Source organism: Triticum dicoccoides, chromosome 6B, assembly GCF_002162155.2.
Source record: "Triticum dicoccoides isolate Atlit2015 ecotype Zavitan chromosome 6B, WEW_v2.0, whole genome shotgun sequence".
Classification (NCBI taxonomy): domain Eukaryota; kingdom Viridiplantae; phylum Streptophyta; class Magnoliopsida; order Poales; family Poaceae; genus Triticum; species Triticum dicoccoides.
The window spans coordinates 270,783,330-270,803,763 of NC_041391.1; positions in this window are offsets into that span (position 1 = coordinate 270,783,330).

Genomic DNA, 20,434 nt, shown 5'->3' on the forward strand with positions numbered 1-20,434 from the left:
GTCCGATAGGGCTCCCCTCCAAGACGAGATGGCTGCCCTGTTGGCCTTGCTGCCTTTGTCGTGGCCAAGTCAACCCAGACGCCCGGAGTCCAACTTTGGTTGCACACCAAGTCGGCCATGCATTGCTGCCTCCTGTACACTGTTGGTCAACAGTTGATGCACGCCAAGTACTTCGACTACAGCCGATGCCCCGAGGACACCGAGTACGACTACACACGACGATGCGTCAAGTTCAACTACCGTCGACCCCATGGACCGCCAAGTTCCTCTATAGATGACTCGATCATCTTCAAACGTGTACAACTACCGTCGCCAAGCCGCGAGTGCGACTACTTCCCATGACGACCCGTGAACGTCTACTTCCTCTACATTGCACTGAACCCGAACCGTCCCGTTTGAACGCTTCGAAGGTATAACCGCTGAGACAATGACCCGTGGACGAATGCATGTGTGTTGTATGAGATGCCCGCGTTTGCACCATGTCCGAAATTGTCGCTTGAATGTTTCTCCTCGTTGCCATGCCATCGTCTCGTGGGAACCCGGTAACCGGGAACACCCCACCATCTTGCTATACTCGCTCCCGTCACACTTTCTTTTGCACCGGCATCTCAATCGAGTTATCGGAACTGGAAAGTTGCCGTGGCACCGTTTCCGTTGTCGTTGCCGTGGCACCCCTTTTATTTTCGCCACGATGACAAATGCTTCATAATATGCTCATGCCAACATTTTCATAAAATTTCTTAAAACTTGCATTGTCATTCACATCATGATAACAACATTTAAAATGTTTATATTTGTTGTTTCCATTAATTTGCTAAATGCATATGGGGATTTACCGGATTTGTTGCTTGTTATATCCGACCCCATTTAAATTGTTTAGATGGTATAGTTTTGTTATGCTTCACCTCTTGCCATGTTCAACATTTAATATTGTTGAGTACCTAATCGGGAATGAACTAAATAATTGATGTGGTGTTTTGCATTTTGAGCTCCACTTAATTTGTGGGATTGTTTGTGCACTTTGCCATGCCATGCCTCATTAAACCGGACATGCATCATACTTGATTGTGCATCATGCCATGTTTATGTGATGGTTGTTTACCATGTTGTTTGCTTCTTTCCGGTTTGCTTCTCTCGTTAGCTTCAGTTTCGTTTCGGAGTTGTGAGGATCTGTTCGACTACTTCCGCTTGTCTTCTTCTTGGACTCGTTCTTCTTCCTAGCGGGATTTCAGGCAAGATGACCGCTACCCTGGATCTCACTACTATCATTCTTATGCTAGTTGCTTAGTTCTATCGCCATGCTGCGCTACCTATCACTTGTTCTTCAAGCCTCCCAAATTGCCATGTCAGCCTCTAACCTTTTTGCACCCTTCCTAGCAAACCATTGCTTGGCTATGTTACCGCTTTTGCTCAGCCCCTTTTATAGCGTTGTTAGTTGCAGGTGAAGTTGAAGATTGCTCCATGATGGACAGGATTATGTTGGGATATCACAATATCTCTTATTTAATTAATGCACCTATATACTTGGTAAAGGGTGGAAGACTCGGCCTTATGCCTGGTGTTTTGTTCCACTCTTGCCGCCCTAGTTTCCGTCATACCGGTGTTATGTTCCCGGATTTTGCGTTCCTTACGCGGTTGGATGATTTATGGGACCCCCTTGACAGTTCGCTTTGAATAAAACTCCTCCAGCAAGGCCCAACCTTGGTTTTACCATTTGCCTACCTAAGCCTTTTTCCCTTGGGTTTCCGGAGCCCGATTGTCATCTTTATTTTAACCCCCCCCCCCCGGGTCCGTGCTCCTTCGAGTGTTGGTCCGAACTAGAGGCACTTGCAGCGCCACCTCGGGGAAACTTGAGGGCTGGTTTTAGTTGTACGTAGTGTTCATCCGGTGTGCCCTGAGAACGAGATATGTGCAGCTCCTATCAGGATTTGTCGGCACATCGGGCGGTCTTGCTGGTCTTGTTTTACCATTGTCGAAATGTCTTGTAACTGGGATTCCGAGTCTGATCGGGTCTTCCTGGGAGAAGGTATATCCTTTGTTGATCGCGAAAGCTTATCATGGGCTAAGTTGTGACACCCCTGCAGGGTATAAACTTTCAAGAGCCGTGCCCGTGGTTATGTGCAGATGGGAATTTGTTAATGTCCGGTTGTAGATAACTTGACACCAGATCCGAATTAAAACGCATCAACCGCGTGTGTAACCGTGATGGTCTCTTGTCGGCGGAGTCCGGGAAGTGAACACGGTTTTGGGTTATGTTTGACGTAAGTAGGAGTTCAAGATCACTTCTTGATCATTGCTAGCTTCACGACCATTCCATTGCTCTCTTCTCGCTCTTTTTTCGTATGTTAGCCACCATATATGCTTAGTCGCTGTTGCAACCTCACCACTTTACCCTTTCCTTACCCACTAAGCTTTGCTAGTCTTGATACCCATGGTAATGGGATTGCTGAGTCCTCGTGGCTCAAAGATTACTACAACAACAGTTGTAGGTATAGGTTATGCGATGATCATGACGCGAGAGCGATGTTTGCTTGTTTTGGAGTTCTTCTTCTGCTTCTTCTTCGATCAGGGGATAGGTTCCAGGTCGGCAGCCTGGGCTAGCAGGGTGGATGTTGTTTGCGCTTCTGTTTGTGTTTCATCCGTAGTCGGATGCTGCTCTTATGTATGATGTATTGTTGTATCCTTGTGGCACTGTTTGCCTCTTGTATGTATCCCCATCTATTATGTAATGTTGATGTAATGATATCCACCTTGCAAAAGCGTCTTTAAGATGCGGTTCTATCCTTGGTGGGACCTTCGAGTTCCTTTAGGATAGGGTCGCATCTTGGGCGTGACAACTGGATTCAAAGAAGAGCGTATTGATGGTTGCTTCTTCAGAGCAACTTACAGTGGGAAAGGTGGGGCTTACGATTTGACTGCTCATTACTCACTATTAATGCGGCACTACCCCCTCTGTTCTTAAATATACTCCGGAGTATATTTGTCTTTCTAGAGATTTCAACGAGTGTCTACTCAAATATATGTCTTTTTAGAGATTTCAAATGGACTGGCACATACGGATGTATATACATATTTTAGAGTGTAGATTCTCTCATTTTGCTCCATATGTAGTCACTTGTTGAAATCTCTAGAAAGACGAATAGAATATTTAGGAACGGAGGGAGTACACATACGAAGCAAAATGAGTGAATCTACACTCTAAAATATGCCCGTTTGAAATTTGTAAAAAGACAAATATTTAGGAACGAAGGAGTATAATTTTGTGCATGGCACATGGACCCGGATGATGAAGAGGCTTCTGGCAATGCTATCAAGCTTCCATCATTTGTTTACATAATTGACGTACTATACAAATAATTTTCCAGCAAGACATGAAATTATACAATGGTGTGAGCTTTCTGCTTCTGTTTCGCGTGTCTTGCCATCGATGCACTTTCGGAAACAATAAAAACTAACTTCCTTGCTAATGCATGTCAATTATTAGCAGATCAGAGCTAATAATTACATCACAACTGAAGACAGAGTTGTTAGAAGGTGTTAAATTAAAATTGATCCATGCTTTCATTGGCAGCAACGTCCCCCCAGCTTTGTCTAAATCAACAAGGCATGTTGGGGAAAAAAGTAGCTGTCTGGAGCATGCAACATTCCGATCATTTTGTGTAGTTCCACTAAAATAGAGCTGAGCATCCCTGTTCCAAAGATATTAAGTGTGATTACGATAATAGAGGACTGCTGATGAAACAATAAACACATAAATAGAAGCCGGTCACCTTTGCAGTCTCTCTTAAGACTAACTAGTTGGAGAAGATTAGGCTCGGAGTTGGATGAGGAGGATAGAGCAAAACCAATCTCCCTTTGTGCAGTCGCACTGAAATGTAGAGACGTTTCCCATGTGACATTTTAGTACAACTGCACAAAACACTCTTAAGAAAAAAGTGATTTGTGTAGTTCACCAAAAGGTCGCAATAGCAACAAGGTGAAATGGATAGCCTGTTTGCAAAAAAGAGGTAGAAAGGAAACAATTACTGGCCAATAACAGTTGATGACACATGCAACAACAAAAAAGAAGCATATTCCTTGCCCTAAGGGAAGATAACAACGCAATTGTGTTTGTCTAAAACGGTGTGAGGACGAGAATGCAATATGGAAAGTACGCTGGATGAGCTACGTTTTGGGCAAAGAACTATGGAAGATCCACATGCAGCGACCTGGGAAGACGGGCAGTGAAGCAAGGCCGGAGGGGATACCTGGAGGTCGTCGGGATGTAACTAGGTGAGCGGCGGCAGGCGGAATCTGCAAGAAGGTGGCGTAGGCCCTGCCGCGCCAGAGCTTGGTCAGAGAGAACGGCGTGTACCACATATCGGGACGTGCTGCCTCGGCACCGTCGAACGGAGAAACGATGCACTTCCTCCCTTTCCCCCGGCGGACGGGATGCGGCCGGATCAGTGACCAACGGTGAGAGAAATAGAGAGGCCACCGCACTCCCTTTTCCCCGGCGGACGGGATGCGGCTGGATCAGTGACCAACAGTGAGAGAGAGAGGCCACCGCAGCCTTGTGTGAGATACTCTGAAGAGCGACAAACCAGGCATGCAAGGCTCCATTATATATAGTGAGCGGACTACCTTTTTCTCCATAAAAATCATTTTATATTTTGTGTACGTGCCATTGAGTGCTATAACTTTATTTAAAAATAACGCGTCAAGTCGAACTTTGTTTCGTGTAGGCGTGGTACACGACCTCCCTAGGTAAACAACCGCTACAGGCGTTCAAATTAGCACATGGGCTGCCATTTCGTAAAGAAATGATGTCAGGACCCCGACTCAATGCCACATCGATCTAGCATGTAACACCTCATATCACTTTGCGGCCTCACGCACGGTATTCCCACGGGTGTCGCCTTACCTTTGCCCGGGACCGTTTGCGCCTTTTGGCACACGTATATGACAGTGTCGCTAGCATCCATATGATAAAGAGCCCGGGCTGACATGGCTAGTCGTAAACCCAAAGTGGCACAGACTTACAGGGACATGCATCCATGACCCAGCATCGAACGTGTCGGTCATCAGCGAGTGAATCTAGGCTGTAGCACTGGGCTAGCAGGACTCCAGTGAACCGGGCTGTAGCGGGCTAACAGGACTCCGGTATTCATCGCGTGACATTTCCCCGAAGGGACAGACACAAGAACGAAGAAGGACACATGCCGGCCAGCCTAAATGTTCCGGAGCAGTAGCAAGCTACCATGGCTCAGTGAAACACTAGGAGACATTTCCCCGTAAGAGAGGCTACTAAAGATAAACAACTAGATGGTCAGATCCCACACATACCAAGCATTTCAATAGCATACACACAATATGCTCGATATGTGCAAATACAACATGGCATCACAACATGACTCTACGACTCAAGTAATTTATTCAATAGGCTCCGAGGAGCGAGATATTACAAACAGGGGTCTCACGACCCAACATTCAGAGCATACAAATCAAAGCACAAGCGGAAGCTATCATGTCTGAGTACAGACATCTATAAATGAAAAAGGCTGAGAAGCCTGACTATCTACCAGATCCTGTCGAGGCACAAGACCGTAGCTGAGGTAACAAGCTAAACGTCGAAGTCCATGTGGAACTACTAGTGAGACCGAAGTCTCTCTGCAAAACATAAAATAGGCAAACGTGAGTACAAATGTACCCAGCAAGACTTACATCAGAACTAACTACATATGCATCATTATCAACAAAGGGGATGGTGGAGTTTAACTGCAGCAAGCCAGCTTTGACTCGGTGGCTATCCTAAACTACGACTGCAAGTAACTCTTTGAGGTGGCGCACACGAGTCCACATATTCGCCGTATCAATACACCACTATGGATCCACTCCCGTCTCCCTACGAGAACGCCATCCATAGCACTCACGCTTATCTTGCGTATTTTAGAGTATCCACTTTCACTTGTCTATGAACTGATATAAGCAACCCAGAAGTCCTTTTCCGCGGACACGGCTATTCGAATAGATGATGTTAACCCTGCAGGGGTGTACTTCTTCACACACGCTCTCACCACTTACCGCCGTTTACACGACATGTACTCGGCAACCTTCAAGCGGAAGCCCAACGTGGGTGTCGGCCACGGCCTTCCCAAACACTCAAGTCTCTAGTCCAGGTTTATCGCCTATTCGGGTTCCATCCATGAGGAGATCCGGCCGGAGTTTCGCTCACAGCCCCAAACGATGTGAACAGGGTTCCCGAGACACCAAACGGGCGCCCGGTACACCGTGCCACGTGCCTACCGCATCACAGCCCACCCCTACGGTCAGCGCTGCGCACGGCCTCCAGCATACTACAAACACCAGAAACTACTTGCAACTCCTGGACAGAGGACAAGGGTGATCAAGAAGCCGAGAGGGTCCATTGGTTTCGGGCCCAATGCGTGGTAGTAGCTGAATCATGGATCACAAACACAGAACTCAGTTCCTGAGGACGGCTGCAATGAGACAACCCACCATGTACTCCTACATGGCCTCTCACCGCTACCTTTACCAAATCGTGTTCACACACTTAGCTCACACACAGTAGGACATGTTCACACGCCTCTGATTCATCCCCGATGAATCAGACCTGACTCAACTCTAAGCAGTAGCAGGCATGACAAACAAACATGAATGAGTAGGCACAACAGGGCTCAAACAACTCCTACTCATGCTAGTGGGTTTCATCTATTTACTGTGGAATGACAGGTCATGCAGAGGATAAAGGGGTTCAGCTACCGCAGCAAGTAACAGATGAATCGTTGTTGTCCTAATGCAGTAAAAGAGAGCAGGAGCGAGAGAGTGGGATTTTATCGGAATAAACAAGGGGGTTTTGCTTGCCTGGCACTTCTGAAGATAACGTTGAGTCTTCATCAGTGTCAACGATCACATCATCGGTATCGCGTCTATCGAGAGGGGACAAATACCGGCAACACAGAAGGGAACACAATCAATGCAATGCACAATATGATGCATGATCATGACATGGCAAAATGAATGTGTTTTGAGCTAATGCAACTAGCAACAGATTAAATGAAGTTGGTTTGAATATAATATTCAAATTCAAACTCCATATGTGATTATTCAAATTCCATTTAATTGATTTGTGCTAAACAGCAGCTATAAGTTGTTCTAACATGCATGAAAATGGTACAGATGGATTCCTTGAATTTTTCTGATAATTTTTCATATATAAATTATTTAATTTGGAGTTACGGTTAATTTTCTATGATTTATTGAAGTTTAGGGCATTTTCTGAAATTTATAAATTATTTCCTAATTTATTTTAATTCCAGAAAGGAATTATTGCATTAGCATGACCTTATCCTGACGTCATCAGGTCAACAGGGCGGGTCCAGGTCAAACCTGACGTGTGGGGGCCACACGTCAGTGGCTCAGGGCTAGTTAGTGTCAATGACAGGTGGGGCCGGGTCAAAGGCCACGTCAGCGCGGTCAAAGCTGACGCGTGGGGCCACTGCAGTTAGATTAAACCTAATCTATTTTAGTTAGCCGGTTAGTTAGGCGGTGGGGCCCGGCTGTCTGTGACACGATGAGGTGGTTAGTGGCTAATTAAGCCAGCCACGTCAGCTGGCCGGAGATTAGCCGGCGACGACCACAGAGCACGGCGGGGGCACACCGGACTTGCGCTAAAGGCGACGGAGGCGGCGGCTGAGGGCACCGGGGCGTAGCCCGGGCTCTCCCGCATCTGATGGGGTAGGTGGGAGGCTACGGGAACGCCGGGGCTCGCCGGAACGGAGCTCGCGGCGGCGCCGGAGTTTGGTGAGTGCGGGGTTGGCGCTGTGGTGCACGGGAGGGCGAGTTAGGATATGCGTTAGGCTCCTGGTGGCTTCCTGAGTGCGGTGACATGCTCCGAGACGAGCTCAAGCGGCTGTAGTGACGGCGGTGACGAGGTCAGCGGCGGCCGGAGTTCGGCCGCGGCGGAGCTATGGCTTAGAGCTCGCAAACACGAGGGGAGAGAGAGGGGTTCTGCACGGAGGCTCACCGCGGAGCTGTAGGGAGGGTTAGTGGGCTCGGGGGCGGCCGGAGTGCAGTGAATCGACGGCGACGATCTCCGGTGGCCGAGGAGGGGAACGGCGACGTGGGCGGCGATGCAGGGCTTCCGGAGGGCCGTGGATCGATGGGGAAGAAGGAGGGGGTCGAGGCGGAGCCTTTGAGCGCATCGGCGAGGCTAGGGGTGGCCGGTGGCCACGAGGGAGCTCGTCGGCGGCGGCGAGCGTGTTCGGTGAGGTGGGAAACGGCGAGAGAGGGAGCAGGGGAAGAGTGAGAGAGGTCGGGCGGATCGGGACGACACCGGGGCATTCATCCACGCGGCCAGGGGAAGCAGGAGGTGGCCAGGGGAAGCAGGAGGTGGCCGAGGCAGTGTCGGCGCGCGCCACGCCTCGCCTCTGTTCGTCCTCCTGGCAGAGGAGGAAGAGGACAAGGGGGAGGAGGTGGGCTGGGCCGCGCTGGGCCGGTGGTGGCGCCAGGTAAGTGGCTGGAGGAGCTGGGCCAGGTAGGTTTCTCTCTTTTTTTTATATTTCAGTTCTGTTTTATTTTATTTAATTTATTTTGCCACTGTTTTGAATTTAAAATAATTCAAACAATGCCAAAAACTCCTCTGAAATATTTATGCTGCTTAATGGACTTTTCCAAAAGCACATAAAATTTTTTCAGGGTATTTGGAAATATATTCTATATAAGTTAGGAATATAGTTCCAAATGCAAATAAAGTAATGATTTAAATTCAATGCTCAAAATATTCCTCAAAAATGTTCATTATTTTTGGTTTGGTGCAAAACCCTTGCCAAAATATAACCAACATTATTTAAGGTCATTTTGAAAACATTGAATGCATTTTCCAGGGTTCTTTGCCCCTCTTTTATTTAAGTTTTTGAGGCTTCCAAAATTCCCTCAGTTCAAATTTCAGAATTTAAACATGATGCAAACATGAAGCTAGCCTAGAGCACTACCAGCAGCTAGGGATGTGACAACTCACCCCCACTAAACAAGAATCTCGTCTCGAGATTCAAGCGTAGGGTAAGGTGAAGGGTAACGCAGACTAGTATAATCTTCACGATCCAGGGTGCACTTCAGTTGAACGTTGATTCATTCACCATCATTGTCTCGAAGTCTTGCTCTGAGAACTCCAGCTAACATGACAACGAGAGGAAAGGAAAAGCCCTAAAAGAATCGTTCCTCTCGAGGGTCGAACAACTCAGGATTAACGCTTGGAATGAGACATAGAACCATCTCTTGGGTTGAGACACGAGATACACATCAAGAGAGGTGGAAAGAAACGGATGACAAAGGTTCACTAGGTAGACAACAATTCCACACCTAAGAAGGTGGTAAACGATTGTCAACGTAGCGAGGAGTTGAGTTGCCATGATACCACGACGAAACATCCTGGAGGAGGGTGATTCGTAGATTATTATCTTAAGTGGCAAAAAGAATTACTTTTGATTCAAAGATCATTGAAACTCTTCATACCAGTCTATGGCAAATCACAGCAATCGATTTGCGGGGGTCGGTAGAATGGCATACTCGGACTTGGATGATGTGGATTACCTTGTTGAAGACAACGTAATAGGTGATTCTTGTTTATCACCGGAAATGGAAGAGACCCATGGTAGAATGACACATTGGCGGTGCAAGCTGGGAACAAAATGCAAATGCTGGGAATGATTCTGGTAACTGGGGAAGAACCCAACAATAGAGAGTGAATTCACTGTTGAAAAGATCATAGCATTGCCGAGGAAACCGAGAGGAATCCCAGTTAGAGCCGATGATAACACGTAGCGCTTGTGCGTGCTCTCAAGAACTTGAGCATTTCCATAATCATCAAGATTTTACCAACATCCGTGTCAAGGATCCTGGCAACACAACTTGCTACCATGATGAATGATGATGGATGATGCAGATGCAAAGAAAGATAACACTTTCTCAGATTTCACCTTAGCGAGGCCAAGGAAATAAAATCTGGATGATCGACCGAGAGACATTTAGCACTCCGCTTCTAATGTTCTCCTTGATGTGCTAGTGTATCCCATTCATAGATATGGTTTGATAACTAGAACATCAAGTAAAAGGTCGGACTTCGGGAGCAATAGAATCCATAAGGAACAGTTACAGAGGTAAATCCTACGAAATCCTTATGGGGAGGTGGCCAACTTCCTCAAACAAGATACTACAATAACAGGTCTTCCGGCTGGGTGTGTTGGCCATGACATCCACTTTACCGATTTCCGAGGGACCGATATTATAGTTTTTTGGGAAATGTTCCAAACCATCATATCTGCCTGAGATTCAGATCTGGTTGGTGTCAGGATATTCCAGACTCATCGAGTCTAGGAAGAAAAACTAAAGTTTGCAACACAAATCGACGAGATGACGTTGCGAGATTCTCGGGGAATGAACTACGATAGTAAGCTCCAAAACATGAGCTGGTTCTGCTACAAACATGTGAACACGTTGTCCCAGACAAGCATGACCACGTGGTAGTCTTACAATAAAACACTACCGAGTTCTGGTTGGGAACCATCACCGTGGATAACGAAGTCCTTGCATAAGTCATATGATTAGCCCTTATGAAGGAACTTCTTCTCCTTGAACAAATCAATCAGTGGCTTGGTGTGCTCGGGACACATATGGAATGAAGGTTGCAAGTCTCCAGACCACAGAATACTTCGCACGTGTGCATGACTGATTTGGGATGATTCCAAGGAAACAAAACAATCTTCCTCGAATTCATGGCGGCAACTTGCATCATATGCACATGAATTAGGGAAAGTCACTACTTTCATCCAAACATATGCTTCATGAACGAAACACGAAGAAATGCTTACACAAGTTTCCAACACTAGGTTGATGTTCAACATGATTCATGGGGGGAGACAAAATGCTACTGATGGGCTCAACAGCAACTCATCGGAATTTCCATATCACTGGACTTCCACCATCATGTGAACACGGTGATAGCATTGGTCAGACCAAAGATGTAATGGTGTATGCTCGAGGGGTCAACCACGAGTAGGACAATATTACGAGCATCGTTGGTACTGATTTGATTTGACGATAGCCCACACTCAAATCAAGGGATTGATAAGACAATAGGTCCAGCAACTGATCACAGGGACCAATCGATGAAGATATCATCTTTCTCCAACACACACTACACAAGATTATCCCTTTGGAACGAACTAAGTCAGGCAAGCTTTTATCCTCCAACTCTCCAAGTTGTTGTCTAGCTTAACCAACTAGCTCAGGGATATCTAACACCGATTCTTGGAGAGAAGGTGGTTCACAAGAAACCAACTTGATCTCGAGCTCAACATAACGGTCAGGTGACGACCTGGTGATACTTCCGAGAAGATATTCAGAAAATCATGAACCACCGGTATGTTACTAAGCTCGAGAACAATCTCGCTTTTGAGGGCAAGACGATATGATCAAATGAGTGAGGACTTGACAAGATCCTAACTCATCAATCGAAGGGTGCACCGAAATAAGGACTAGGTAGCACGATCAGTCTTAGAAGGATGATTCAAAAACCAACACGCTAAGAATGAAATTATTATCCTTTAGCTACCAAGCAACGAGGTTGCTGGGAGTATTGATTTCACACATCACAATTCATTTGTCGGTATTCCGGTTGCATCAACACGAGGGCCGAGGAATGACTAATGATGGTGAGAAGTATCACTACGTCAAAATTCATGAGAGTTGGTGCAGTTCTCATGACAATTCTGACATAAAGGGGGTAATACTCCAAGGTAGAACAAAACCAAAAGCTGGATTGGCATTTGATCTGCGGAATACAACTACTTTGACCCAATCCTAGATATGGATGAGGTACTGGAGTTTGTTTCTCCAAGTCATTCAGGACAGAATGGCTTGGCGGACCACAAGAGTAATAAGCATTGATAACACGAATGCACAATTACTCCTGACTATCAATTGATAGACGAGGGTCAGAAGACAACTAAAGAGGGACAACTCAAAGGAACATACAGTTTTCTGAGTTGTGGATGCATGGTTTAGCATGTCGAACGAATTCCACATATTTCTTCCGGATAACCCATGCAGAAAGGTAGAACTGGCAGAGTCACAATGTAGAATCGAGAACCCATCGAGAGCACTCTGATTGTGATCTTTCGATCAGCGAGGAACATCTGCCATAAGCGGTTCATAGTATTTGGAAGAAAGGAATACCACGAACATCGAGGACTAATGCAAAGGTTACTAATAACCTAAAGGAACGAGCAACACTATCAACATGATTTAAGTAGAGTGAATCTCAGGTTTAAGAACCCAAGAATAGCATACCTACTAACTAAATGGCATCACAGGATGCTTTCGAGAATGATGGCCAGAATCATCACACTAGGACACAAATCATGGCTAGACCACTAGATGATCCCCTGAGACACCTAGGGTCATAATAATAACTCCAACATAAAGGTTGAGGCAGTAGAGTACCTCAGCTCAACAATTTGTGTGATTAACCTGGCCTAACAGACATTGAAACCGGAGAAAAAGGATTTTGCAAATGCATCAGACTCTTTAGAAACCTGGGATGACTCGGACAGCATAACGGCTGTAAATGCTCGGAAAAGATTTGAGACATTCACAAAAATGGTGGCATAACCACTCAGAAGCACAATATCAAGGTCTCGAGATCAACAATAATCATACAAAAGTAGTAGGAACTGAAACGAGGCTTAAGTCCAACAATCTATAAGTCTACGGATTAGTAACACGTGATCCTGATGGAAAGAAGAGATAGCCTAGTTCTTAATCCCCGTAGAAGAGAAGATGATGACTCAGATCAGAAGGCCATGAGGTATAAGGAGTAAAAAGAGCCTTACGTTCCATCCCACAATCAATTTCCTTATATAACTAAAGAATTTCTAGACTCAACTTCGACCAGTTTGGCTTGGTAATCCTACAGGCAGTCAAGCTCTGATACCAACGCTGTCAGGACCCCGACTCAATGCCACATCGATCTAGCATGTAACACCTCATATCACTTTGCGGCCTCACGCACGGTATTCCCACGGGTGTCGCCTTACCTTTGCCCGGGACCGTTTGCGCCTTTTGGCACACGTATATGACAGTGTCGCTAGCATCCATATGATAAAGAGCCCGGGCTGACATGGCTAGTCGTAAACCCAAAGTGGCACAGACTTACAGGGACAGGCATCCATGACCCAGCATCGAACGTGTCGGTCATCAGCGAGTGAATCCAGGCTGTAGCACTGGGCTAGCAGGACTCCGGTGAACCGGGCTGTAGCGGGCTAACAGGACTCCGGTATTCATCGCGTGACATTTCCCCGAAGGGACAGACACAGGAACGAAGAAGGACACATGCCGGCCAGCCTAAATGTTCCGGAGCAGTAGCAAGCTACCATGGCTCAGTGAAACACTAGGAGACATTTCCCCGTAAGAGAGGCTACTAAAGATAAACAACTAGATGGTCAGATCCCACACATACCAAGCATTTCAATAGCATACACACAATATGCTCGATATGTGCAAATACAACATGGCATCACAACATGACTCTACGACTCAAGTAATTTATTCAATAGGCTCCGAGGAGCGAGATATTACAAACAGGGGTCTCACGACCCAACATTCAGAGCATACAAATCAAAGCACAAGCGGAAGCTATCATGTCTGAGTACAGACATCTATAAATGAAAAAGGCTGAGAAGCCTGACTATCTACCAGATCCTGTCGAGGCACAAGACCGTAGCTGAGGTAATAAGCTAAACGTCGAAGTCCACGTGGAACTACTAGTGAGACCGAAGTCTCTCTGCAAAACATAAAATAGGCAAACGTGAGTACAAATGTACCCAGCAAGACTTACATCAGAACTAACTACATATGCATCATTATCAACAAAGGGGATGGTGGAGTTTAACTGCAGCAAGCCAGCTTTGACTCGGTGGCTATCCTAAACTACGACTGCAAGTAACTCTTTGAGGTGGCGCACACGAGTCCACATATTCGCCGTATCAATACACCACTATGGATTCGCTCCCGTCTCCCTACGAGAACGCCATCCATAGCACTCACGCTTATCTTGCGTATTTTAGAGTATCCACTTTCACTTGTCTATGAACTGATATAAGCAACCCAGAAGTCCTTTTCCGCGGACACGGCTATTCGAATAGATGATGTTAACCCTGCAGGGGTGTACTTCTTCACACACGCTCTCACCACTTACCGCCGTTTACACGACATGTACTCGGCAACCTTCAAGCGGAAGCCCAACGTGGGTGTCGGCCACGGCCTGCCCAAACACTCAAGTCTCTAGTCCAGGTTTATCGCCTATTCGGGTTCCATCCATGAGGAGATCCGGCCGGAGTTTCGCTCACAGCCCCAAACGATGTGAACAGGGTTCCCGAGACACCAAACGGGCGCCCGGTACACCGTGCCACGTGCCTACCGCATCACAGCCCACGCCTACGGTCAGCGCTGCGCACGGCCTCCAGCATACTACAAACACCAGAAACTACTTGCAACTCCTGGACAGAGGACAAGGGTGATCAAGAAGCCGAGAGGGTCCATTGGTTTCGGGCCCAATGCGTGGTAGTAGCTGAATCATGGATCACAAACACAGAACTCAGTTCCTGAGGACGGCTGCAATGAGACAACCCACCATGTACTGCTACATGGCCTCTCACCGCTACCTTTACCAAATCGTGTTCACACACTTAGCTCACACACAGTAGGACATGTTCACACGCCTCTGATTCATCCCCGATGAATCAGACCTGACTCAACTCTAAGCAGTAGCAGGCATGACAAACAAACATGAATGAGTAGGCACAACAGGGCTCAAACAACTCCTACTCATGCTAGTGGGTTTCATCTATTTACTGTGGAATGACAGGTCATGCAGAGGATAAAGGGGTTCAGCTACCGCAGCAAGTAACAGATGAATCGTTGTTGTCCTAATGCAGTAAAAGAGAGCAGGAGCGAGAGAGTGGGATTTTATCGGAATGAACAAGGGGGTTTTGCTTGCCTGGCACTTCTGAAGATAACGTTGAGTCTTCATCAGTGTCAACGATCACATCATCGATATCGCGTCTATCGAGAGGGGACAAATACCGGCAACACAGAAGGGAACACAATCAATGCAATGCACAATATGATGCATGATCATGACATGGCAAAATGAATGTGTTTTGAGCTAATGCAACTAGCAACAGATTAAATGAAGTTGGTTTGAATATAATATTCAAATTCAAACTCCATATGTGATTATTCAAATTCCATTTAATTGATTTGTGCTAAACAGCAGCTATAAGTTGTTCTAACATGCATGAAAATGGTACAGATGGATTCCTTGAATTTTTCTGATAATTTTTCATATATAAATTATTTAATTTGGAGTTACGGTTAATTTTCTATGATTTATTGAAGTTTAGGGCATTTTCTGAAATTTATAAATTATTTACTAATTTATTTTAATTCCAGAAAGGAATTATTGCGTCAGCATGACCTTATCCTGACGTCATCAGGTCAACAGGGCGGGTCCAGGTCAAACCTGACGTGTGGGGGCCACACGTCAGTGGCTCAGGGCTAGTTAGTGTCAATGACAGGTGGGGCCGGGTCAAAGGCCACGTCAGCGCGGTCAAAGCTGACGCGTGGGGCCACTGCAGTTAGATTAAACCTAATCTATTTTAGTTAGCCGGTTAGTTAGGCGGTGGGGCCCGGCTGTCTGTGACACGATGAGGTGGTTAGTGGCTAATTAAGCCAGCCACGTCAGCTGGCCGGAGATTAGCCGGCGACGACCACAGAGCACGGCGGGGGCACGCCGGACTTGCGCTAAAGGCGACGGAGGCGGCGGCTGAGGGCACCGGGGCGTAGCCCGGGCTCTCCCGCATCTGATGGGGTAGGTGGGAGGCTACGGGAACGCCGGGGCTCGCCGGAACGGAGCTCGCGGCGGCGCCGGAGTTCGGTGAGTGCGGGGTTGGCGCTGTGGTGCATGGGAGGGCGAGTTAGGATATGCGTTAGGCTCCTGGTGGCTTCTTGAGTGCGGTGACACGCTCCGAGACGAGCTCAAGCGGCTGTAGTGACGGCGGTGACGAGGTCAGCGGCGGCCGGAGTTCGGCCGCGGCGGAGCTATGGCCTAGAGCTCGCAAACACGAGGGGAGAGAGAGGGGTTCTGCACGGAGGCTCACCGCGGAGCTGTAGGGAGGGTTAGTGGGCTCGGGGGCGGCCGGAGTGCAGCGAATCGACGGCGATGATCTCCGGTGGCCGAGGAGGGGAACGGCGACGTGGGCGGCGATGCAGGGCTTCCGGAGGGCCGTGGATCGATGGGGAAGAAGGAGGGGGTCGAGGCGGAGCCTTTGAGCGCATCGGCGAGGCTAGGGGTGGCCGGTGGCCACGAGGGAGCTCGTCGGCGGCGGCGAGCGTGTTCGGTGAGGTGGGAAACGGCGAGAGAGGGAGCAGGGGAAGAGTGAGAGAGGTCGGGCGGATCGGGACGACACCGGGGCATTCATCCACGCGGCCAGGGGAAGCAGGAGGTGGCCAGGGGAAGCAGGAGGTGGCCGAGGCAGCGTCGGCGCGCGCCACGCCTCGCCTCTGTTCGTCCTCCTGGCAGAGGAGGAAGAGGACAAGGGGGAGGAGGTGGGCTGGGCCGCGCTGGGCCGGTGGTGGCGCCAGGTAAGTGGCTGGAGGAGCTGGGCCAGGTAGGTTTCTCTCTTTTTTTTATATTTCAGTTCTGTTTTATTTTATTTAATTTATTTTGCCACTGTTTTGAATTTAAAATAATTCAAACAATGCCAAAAACTCCTCTGAAATATTTATGCTGCTTAATGGACTTTTCCAAAAGCACATAAAAATTTTTCAGGGTATTTGGAAATATATTCTATATAAGTTAGGAATATAGTTCCAAATGCAAATAAAGTAATGATTTAAATTCAGTGCTCAAAATATTCCTCAAAAATGTTCATTATTTTTGGTTTGGTGCAAAACCCTTGCCAAAATATAACCAACATTATTTAAGGTCATTTTGAAAACATTGAATGCATTTTCCAGGGTTCTTTGCCCCTCTTTTATTTAAGTTTTTGAGGCTTCCAAAATTCCCTCAGTTCAAATTTCAGAATTTAAACATGATGCAAACATGAAGCTAGCCTAGAGCACTACCAGCAGCTAGGGATGTGACAAATGAGCTCCACCGTGTACCCGCGCGGGTGTGGCTGGGCACGAAGCGTGAGTACGTGCATGGTGCACCTATTCTCTTCTTGTATACGTACACCACCTACGTGGGGTTGTGTGAGAGAGATACAAACCTAGAGAGAGATAGTGTGTGGGTTCTTGAGAGTTTTTTTTTTGGGGGGTCAATCAAAAAATGTAACATATGCAATGTGTGTGAAATAGAGTCCTGGATGTATAACATATATATAGAGGGGGTGATCCACAAGAAGAGAGTGGAGGTATCACCGGCTTGAGGTGTCCATTGAATCAAAACGAGGGATGATGTGTGTGTGTGTGTGCGCGCGCGCGATCGATAAAGAGTGCCATCGAATTTGTGTGTGCCCACGTCAAAGATATAGAGTGGCTGGCCTACTGGACCGTGGGAGGGGACATATGCAGTTTGTCTCTGTGGAATGGATACCTACCTGCAGCGCTCGACTATCGGTGTGTGGTGGGGGAAGAGAGAGGCCCAATTAACTATAGAGGTACAATGGCTGGTATATGTGTGGAGGAGGAGAGAGGCCTACCTCATGTATTAAGGAGATCGATCTGCCTCATGTATTAAGGGAGATCGATCGGCATCCATGCATATGTGCAGGAGAGGAATAAGGTTGGGAGAGAGATAGAGCTAGAGTGTTGGAGGGGGTGGTAGTGGAGTTGCTTCTAACAAATGGTGGGATAGGCTTGCTAGACAAACGGAGGGCACGCCCGCAATATCAATAAGAGAGGAGATGGCTGCTTGTTGTCTATGCCTGTGCGTGTGAGAGACGAGTCAGGAGGCATGCACGAATGATGAGGGGGGACGATGTGGCTGTGGTAAGCAGACATAACTACATAGGAAGATCAACCGCCCTTTGTTAGAGAAAGGAGAGACATAACTTGTGAGGTACGTCGATCGATGGGTGGGGGGTAGTTAAAGTCGATCCAGGTATATGTTGGGAGATCGATCGGTATACATGCATGTGTGTGTTAGAAGAAAATGAGGCACGAGGAGAAGGATAGAGATAGAGGGATGCATGTAGGAGGTGGTATGAGAGGCATACTATATCGAGCAGGGAGGAGTGTGCGAGTACGAGAACGATGAAAAGAGTGGTGGGAGTGAGGCATCGACGATGACAAGAGAAGAGGGGAAGCTTGTTTTGTGCTAGGCACACCTGGCTAGAGAGGCATATCGATCGATGTGTGCCGTAAAGAAGGAGCTGGGGGGCCTACACACACCATGGGTGATTGACCTATAGTGAAAAGACGAATTTGCGCGATGGAGCTAGAGAATGCCGAGGGAGGGTGAGAGGGATGCGGGCGTGTGCATGCACAAGAGAAAGTTAGCGCTAGCTACAAAGATAAGAGGGTTGTGTGGGTGTAAAAGACGAATAGAGATCATATATACTTCATTATAAAAAGCGAATTCAGATATTTGAAGAATTTATCATAGTGTTTTAAACCGATGCATGTGTGAATATATATAACGGTGATACACATGGTGTGTTTATGAACATGTTATACTACATTTAATATACTTTATCTCTACTCTTATAAAAAACGGAGTTGTTGATGATGGTGTGCCTGCCATCCTGCATTATAGGCTGTCCGATTTATATCTGGCGGATAGCAAGGAAACTATGATGGTTGAAGTTGGCAACAATCATGATTGTAGATTCTTATTGAAATAGAGAAACGAATTCAAATTTAGTTCGAATTGCAGCGGTAGTATAGACATTTGGAATGCACTAAAATGTTGGTATGAGTAGGTTACATGCATTATACAGCAAGCGAAAAAAATTAATCGGACATAACATGGATTCATACTCCCTCCTTCCATCTATATAGGGCGTGATGAGATTTTTAAGACCGCCTTTGACTATTGACAAGATTAATAATACATGACATGCACAATGTGAAAATTATATCATTGAAAGAACCTTTCACGGACGAAGTTAACAGTGTGCTTTGTGTAAGTTGCATGTCATATATCATTGCTCTAATATTTGGTCAAAGTTAGCTTCGAAAAATGCACTAGGCCCTATATAGATGGAAGGAGGGAGTAGCTTTGAATAGCATTTGTATAGTAAAACGGGGCAAGACTCTCTCTTTGTGTGGTGTGAATAGTTTTATTTTTTTCGTTTTCTTTTTGGTTGAGGGAAGTGCGAATTGATTTGGTACGTACAAGTACAATATTACTAAACGTTAGGCTTGTCCCTAAAATTCAACCCGTGTCTTGTTATATCCCGAAAATTTAGATATCGTGCTCCCAAAACTGGCGCCTTCACAACCCGCGCCTTGCTATCCCAAAATTACAACGCACGCGAAAACTCCCTCCAGCTGCCAAATCCCGACACGTGAAATCCCCCTTCTAACCCTGAGCCAAAAGGGCCGCTAGTTCAAATCGGTGGGGGTACTTTGGTAATACACACTACATTTTGGACAAGCGCGTCCCTAAGTCATGCTTCACCCCCTCCCATCGCCCCCTTATCGCCATTCGAAATCCCAGGCCGCCATAACCTCTCCGCTCCAGCCGCGAAACCCCACCCTCCTCCGTCTGCCACGTCACCGCTGCCCAGCCAGAGCCTCTTCCTCGACGACATCGTCCACCGGAACAGCTCGACGTCCCTCGTCCACCTCCCCGGATGAGGATCCGTCGTCCATCTCGCCTTCCCGCAGATTCAGCCACCCCGTCCTCCACCTCCAAGGAGCTGCTCCGACGATCGCCTCGTCTATCACGGCTGCTCCATCCCCACAGCGTCGCCTTAACCTGGTCCACCGGAACCGCAGCATCCTCACCGACTCCTCGGACGAAGCCGAGGCCTACTCGGCGCCAGCAAAGAGGTTGTACACTCATCGCATCGCACCTTCTCCTTAACTCGACCTCCTGGCGCCGATGGTGCTCCATCCTGCACCCCCATGGAGCGGCTACCTTGAAGCCGGCACCGCGGGCGACATCTCCATGGCGGCTCTCCCCCAGTGCGAGGCCCCTTCAGGGCGGCGTCCATACCAGCCGGATCTGTTGCTGCTGCTCCGGCTCTCGCTCGCTCGCTCGCGCTACTGGAGCTGCTCCGGCTCTCGCTCGATCGCTCGCTCGCCCAGCTGCTGCTGATGCTCTCCCCCTCGCTCGTGCTGCTGCTCTGCTCTGATTAAGCCACACTTCAGTCGACTGAATCGACTTTTGGGTCAGTCGATTTTCAGGTGTTGGGGGGGGGGGCTC